Genomic DNA, 7,565 nt, shown 5'->3' with positions numbered 1-7,565 from the left:
CTGATTCACAATGTCGACTCAGACTGAGCAATAGGGAGGATGGTTTCTACATTCACACGGGCACATTCTACAGCCAGCCTGATAAACTTGCAGCTTGTGCTGCATCTGCAGTATCTGCAGAAAATGAAAGTTTGCTTAGCTACACATTCATGGCTTATCCTGTTAGATGAGCTTGACCTCTACCTGCACTGTAACTTAGAAAAAGAAGACTTTTATTGTCACAAATAACTTCAAACGTTGTGAAATGTTGTTTTTTCACTTATCCTAGTTGGGGTCAGAGCGCAGATAATATTCTCAACTTGATGAAACTATTCATAAAGTCAGTCTTGCATTTGATCTTGTGGTCCGTTGTGGCTGACTAATGCATGTAAACTTGCTCCTGTAGGAAAAGTGGTTACATAACTAGTAGAACTGAGCCACAATTATATTTGTGCATGCATGCACACTCGTCATGCTCTGGTACTCAAACTAATAACACTCTGCAGGATGCATTCCATACATGTGCAGTAGATTGGCACGTATATATCAACGCCCTGTGAAAATAAACTGAACTGTGAGCTCTTTTTTGTTTATATGGTAAATTATATATTAGCTCATTTCATGGTATGCGCTTGTGTTGTTAGGACACAACTAGTTCATGTTAGAGGAGCGACTTTGAAGTAGCTCAGCATGTTTGTGTGACGATTGCATAAAGTTCCAAGAGAAGGGATCAGAGGAACAGGCTTGAGGACTTCCTATGAAATATGTTTACATCCTGAGAAGGCTGGACTCAGCATTTCCTGTATGGTTTGGAAAACTGATCACAGGGTTAAACTTAGAAACTATACGGTCCAATGAAAATACATTTCTGACTTTCTCTTCTCTATAAAAGCTGCTACATTTGTGTGTTGTCTTTGAGAATCTGGCTGAACTGTTGTTCTCCATATTGTATATTAAATCTGCCAATGACCCAGCAAAGGGTTTTGCGTTTTGTAAGTTTTAACAAGTTTAGCAATCTTCCACGACAGCTCTCGTAGCACAGTGGCTCCAGAGTCACAAAAATTTGGGAGTCGGCACAGATCCTGACCCTGATGTACCGGTAGATGTGCAAAGTAAAACACGAGCCTCACCTAGTATGTCTGAAATGACCTGCACATGGTCAAAGTGACTCATCATCAGGCAAGAGCAGAAGTCTAGTTTCCTCTCAGACCACTTTAATTACAAAATGCTGAAAAAGTTCATACGAAACCTGAGCATTGATGCCAAAAAACCCCCAAACTAAACCAAACAAACAATTGCCTACCTGATCTTTAATTCATTTCGACCATCACATAGTCACTGTATTTGGCTTTGTAGGGCAGCATTGGTGTCAGTACTATATTTTCTGCTGTGCTCAAATGTCCAGAACCTCATTTTAAGGGATTTCTCAAATGTTATTTAACGAGACAGGACACACTCCCATCCACAACCCACATTTTACCACAGGTCAGTAGATTCATTGACTCTAAAAGAGGGCCGGCAAGCTGTCAAGGGAGGTGGATGAATGTAATTAGAACTACTTTTTCCTCCCATTTATGAAAACTCTAGCAAATTTCTAAATTATGGAAATTCTGAAATATTTGGTTTTTTTCATTTCTGAAACTAGAAGTAATGTATCCAGGATGACACGGTCTAATTAAGGCTGCAAAAGCTGTCTGGTGTGTTTGTAGTCACGGCAGCTACCACAGCGTCTTGATTTCAATAGTCGCAGACATTTTTCTTACTCATCATGAGCAAAGGGACAGATGGAGGATGCTCCTGTCGCTCTGTTTGATTGGAACTTCTCAGTGATGGGGTCAGCTCGTGTCCAGTCATTTCCTGTTTAATTTAGTGTCTCGTCCTTTTTGCGAGGAAGGTCCTCTGTCATTAAACGGCTTCTGTGTTATGTCCACGGTGTCCTTTCCCATTCATTTGCTCTCTGAACGGCCACATCACATCGGTAAACATTCAGAGCCTGAATTTTGAAAAATAGTCTTAAATCAGCTTTCATCCAATCATCATCATCATACGGGGTTTTTCTCCCCCCCCCAATCCTGATTGGCTGGTAACTACTTTCCACAGACAGGAAAAAAACAACAACCTTGACTGAGTGTCTCCCGGTAAATATACAGTATCACAGAAACAGTCCAAGGTCTGGCTTTGCTACAAATGAATGGTGACAGAGGGTAGTATAATATTTATGGCAGGAAAATAACTAACAAGTTCTGCCAAACCTCAAACCTAATGAAGCTCTTAGCGCATGTGATGTTGACTCGAGGCAAAAGAGCCATGCTGAGTTTCTATGCAAATGCAGACATTTTATTTGACTGAGTCAGTGTTTTCTTACCGAAACTGTTTTGCTTATAACTGCATTAATAATACCCGTCTATGATATATGAAATGATTAAAGGATTCATTTTATCACAGAGACTGGAACATATTGTTGGGTTTAAAGGAACCGCATCAAGCTGTTTTAACCCCATGAGCCCAAGGCTGTTTTCAAGGTAATTTCACTACCTTAAGCTTTTATTTAGATTATTGTAGTGGCTATACATACATGCTGTATATTGCTTTTTTTCACGACAGACTCTGGACTGTCCAGATATTCCGTAATATGATATAATAATACTTGCGTTTTTTAATATTAGCCTTCATATCCAGGCAAAAACTAAGAATATATTACATGTTTCTTACCATGAAATGCTGGCAGTAGTGAAATCTTTTCATAACTGTGGGAGATTGTGTGGCAATATCTGACCCAAGATTGTGGGATACGATATGGCTTAGAAATTGGGAAAAAATATGGAAATAAATGTTTATTATTTTGTATTAATGTTTTATTCAAGTGTTCACATACAGTAGCCTACTTACAGAGGTGGCAAGGTTATAAAAAAACAAGAAGACGTTCCTTAGTAAATTTTCTAATGAAAATGCATGTACACTTCTGTTGCTATGCAGATGACACCCTCCTATGAAGCCACACGAAAGAAAATAAACTTGACATAAAGAACTAGAGGACCTGTCATTGTATTTGGCCCTAAACACTTCAGAAACACTATCCAACTATATATGAGTAGTTACTCTGTATAGCACAGACTTGGCCTCTGGTATTACTATGAGGAACCTTGGCCTGATGCTTGATATTTGTATATGTGATAAACCCACACAACACATTTCTTGGATAAACTTCTTCACTTGTGCAATATGTCCAAAAAATTGAATTTGCTGTCTTCTTACAATTTCTTATTGTTAAAAGGGAGTTGTTTTTCCTGGTTGGCTTAGTGCGTCCCAATTCTGAATCTTGGTTTTGTAAAGTATCTTGAGACCATTTTGATTGTCATTGGTGCTAAATACCTAAAATTGAATCGAAATTAGATTTTTTTGCTAAATTACAATAAATACATGTAGTTTGTATTTTAACAGCAAGAAGGGTGTGACTAATGTGTTTGAGAAGCTTTGAATGATTTTCTTCAAGCACCACATCCTGGTGCACTTCAGGCCCAGCAACACTGCAGATACAGATACAAGTAAAACCAATCATCAGGTATGTATCATGCAGTCCCGAGATTCATCCCAAGGCAGTTTCACTACCATTAACACATTGAGTCACTCCTTCCCAGGTAGTTTTACCACCATTACCACCCTGAGTCACCCATCCCCGGGTAATTTAACCTTAATTAATACCTTGAGTCACCCATTCCCATACAGTTTTACCACCATGACCAGCTTGAGTCAACCATCCCCATATGGTTTTACCATCATTAACACCCTGAGTCACTCCTCCCCATGTAGTTTTACCATCATTAACACCTTGACTCACTCCTACCCATGCAGTTTCACAATCATTAACACTTTGACTCATGTAATTCCTGGGTTGAAGTTCATGTGGTTTTAGATAGAGAATAACTACCTGGGTTTCCATACCAGCCAATTAGAACTGAGGGAGCAACCAAAAGCTGCTTTCTGTTGAAGCATTTAGGATTATCGTGACCTCAGTTACTGAGAATCTACACAGACATACATTGAAGAGACAAAACAGGCATCGCGTTTAATGACACTTTGTTTTAACGAGAAGACTAATGTCAGAAACTGGTAAAGTAATAGCTAAGTAAATGTGTTCTACACATATAGCATGTCACGCCTTGCAACTTTCTCTTTAGCTGAAGCTAGCAGTACCTGTACTCACATTAACTGTCATTCTGGTTCCAGTCTTTGGCCCCAGGCTGTGTACAGTGAAGTTTTTTTCATTGAGCCATAATGTACTTCTGTGGGCTTCCGTCTTGTTACTTGTCTTGTAGTGCAGACAGAGAAGTGAAGAGAAGGGATGTTTTACTGCACTCACATAATCACGTTGCGTGCAGAAAACAGGGTTTCCATTCCGCGCACAGTCTCAAATTAGAGAGAAAAACTGATGGGCTGGATGAATGATACAGAAACTAGATGGTTAACTTGCTTTTTTTCACTTCAAAGGCAAGCAATAAACCTCTCATTGTGCGACTTCCTTTCTGCACCTTGGAGTAATCTTGTGTTATTGTGCTAGTGGCACTGTGAGGCTGGCAAGCTTTGTCCTGGGTATTACAGCATGGATCCTCTGGCCATGCTGCATCTGGCTGTGGCGGGCTGGTGGGGTTTTGGAGAGCAAGTAGTTTCACTGTCTGTTTGGATGGTGTTTGGACCGCTGGCTTTAACGAAAAGCACGATCGTAACCGGTTTCTTGTAAATGCGGCTCTTACTTCTTTGCCTCAAAGAAACAAAAGACCACAGTTGTAACATCTTACATCTGTCATTATTGGCATCAAGCTTTTTCCAAAACAGTGAGAGTTTACTAAGCCTGAGGCTATAATACCCAATCATGGTTGTTAGGATGCAAATGAACTAGATAAGACATCGCAAAGAAGCACAGAGGAAATATATTACATCCCATTTCTGGACATTAGTTTATAGTGTATTGCAGGAAGCAAAACTCTTGCAGAGATTGAAGAGGAACACAGAACTACTAATGTAGTGGTTCTGAACTGCTGTAAAGAAGCAGTTATCATTGCTGCTGCTGCTGCTGTGTGATGCTGCAGGTATTTATTAAAGTCAAAGGAGAGAATCTGACACACAACCAGCTGTGGGCAACAAACAGGATATCAGTTCTGTTAAATCTTAAATTACATTCAGGGAACATTATTGTAGGATTCTGCATGCGTCACATGTTATGTAATACGCTACATACGGTGTTGTAGCGCTACCCGTCACGTCATCTACCCAAGCTGGGTCGCCGTGGTGACGCCGTGTGATGCTGAAAGACTCAAAGCATCACTGATGAGGTGTCCAGCATCAGCATGACGTGTTAGAGGAAGTTTATTAGATAGCTTATGATACATGGAAGAAGCAAGGGATGTTGCAGGATTCCCAGGGTTCTGCTGACTAAAGTCACACAAACTGAGGCTTTTGAACTCTGGAAACAACGCTCATTGTCTACAGCAGCTTTACTGGCTGTAATACATCCATGGCTTGTATGCATCTAGCAATGTGCGAGAAGGTATTCTCCCCTCCCTCTGACACGGCATGCTAAGTTTCTCATTGTTATTTTAGTTTTGAAGACCAGAAAGAAGCTCTGCTCTGAATATTGGGGGCAAGAAATCAGTGGTGGCCCTAACAACCTACAGCAGGGGTCTCCAAATATGGTCCTCGAGAGCCACAGTCCTACATGTTTTAGATGTTTCTACTTTGTAGGTACCAGACTCTATGTTTTATCCAAAAGTCCTCGATCTCTCAGGTGAAAACATTAAAAATGGCCATACCATTCTCCTTACCTTAAATTTTCAGTCTTCCTGCACTTGAGAACAGAATTAGGAGCAACACAGTATCTTAACATATCTTGTAAACTGTAAGGAAAATACAATTAGTATAGCTAAACACTGATCCACTTACAAGGGGTTGGACAGTACAGGTTAAACATATAAATTAGGATTCAGTCTGAGTTCACTGGACGCTTCTGAAGCACAACAGAAGTACTTGATGGTTTGTCTGTTTACAGAACAAACGTCCCGTTGGAAAAGTTCCTTAATAAATGCAACTGCTGATAAAAAAGAGAATCAGTCTGGTTATGGCGATGCATTTTTAATGAGCAGTCGCTGTCAGCATTAACCACAGGTACGAATGGATTGTTTTACAGTACGAGCCACCTTGTGTTTAGTGGGCTGACCGCTGTTGATGTAAAGCAGCAGCAGGCGTAGGATGTGCTGTTTCCATTAGCAGTAACTTAATACGAGTCCAGCATGACAACGGACAGTAAACAGAAACGATAAAATTGTGCGGGATTACCTGCATACATCGTTTTCCTCGAGTCCCACGTGCTTAGGTAGGCAATCTGAACCCAGCATGGTAATGACTGGCTGCACCACTAAAGATAAAAACTTCTACATTAAAAAAGTCATTTTTAAATGCAAACACAATTACAAATTAGTGATTGCATTATTTTGGATTGACTGAAAACTCCTGCAATCCCAGGTGCAAATCATAACAGTTTTACCCGAAATTACTTTTTTGGAAAACATTCAAAACATGATTAACTCTCCGTCTTACTCCACCACTCACAGGCCCCCGAGGATCGCTGTTACACAATATTATATTTGGTAAATTTATGATAAATTGCCAGCATAATCAACTTTGTGCAACTCAGCAGTGTGAAGATCTAGTGAAACATACTAACCACACATTAGCATCCTGGTCCAGTCTCTCTCGCCATCACTGAGGGTTTTATTTGCAGCGTCTCGGGAGGCCAGAGTGGCCGATACCTGCATTATGTGTTCATTAAAGTCCCCCGCAGAAAAATCCTCCATATCAATCCCAATTTGGGGCCCATTTGTCTCAGCTTGGTGCCAGTTAACAAGCACTGACTGACACAAAGGAACAGCGCATTATTACATTATTTGGGACAGCACAGCGCTGCCGAGGCATAATTTACCGGCGTCTAATCCACAGCTGTATCTAGGGATTTAGAGGTGAGCGGGGGGGTGGGGGTAACACGCAGATGGAGGAATACCTACAACAACACTCCAAGAAGCTGACAAGCTCGCACACAGTTCATAAAACACACACAAATGATAGCATGCACTTTTCAACCTCTCATATCAGCTTTGACGTGACTCCATTTGTGGTTTTATTGATGCATCGTGTGTTGTATCCGTCTTTATTGGCCATATTTATCTGTGACACCAAATTCTTTGTTGGACGTAGGTTGAAATATGAAGTCATAATGCAGTCGTGCCCTCAGCTCCCTTCATGCAATTGCTGATGTCGAGATGACAAATCCTGAGCTATGTGTTGTGCAGCTCTTGTCTTTTGTCGCCGTACGGTGTCAGATGCTTACATGCGATAAACGGGATTTACTCCTTTATTGTTGGTCATTTTTAGTAATATCTTTTACATCCCCTTCTTGTGCTTTCTCCTCCAACAACAGTATTTCTCATTAATTATTATCCTTGGGCTTCCTGTTCTCCATAACTAGAAGTGAGTACACCCATGTGCAGTTTTGAATGAAATGTCAAATTATTCAAAATTGTGTCACTTAGTTAAGT

Source organism: Stegastes partitus, unplaced genomic scaffold (assembly GCF_000690725.1).
Source record: "Stegastes partitus isolate 25-593 unplaced genomic scaffold, Stegastes_partitus-1.0.2 Scaffold307, whole genome shotgun sequence".
Taxonomy (NCBI): domain Eukaryota; kingdom Metazoa; phylum Chordata; class Actinopteri; family Pomacentridae; genus Stegastes; species Stegastes partitus.
Note: the sequence above shows the minus strand (reverse complement) of the source record.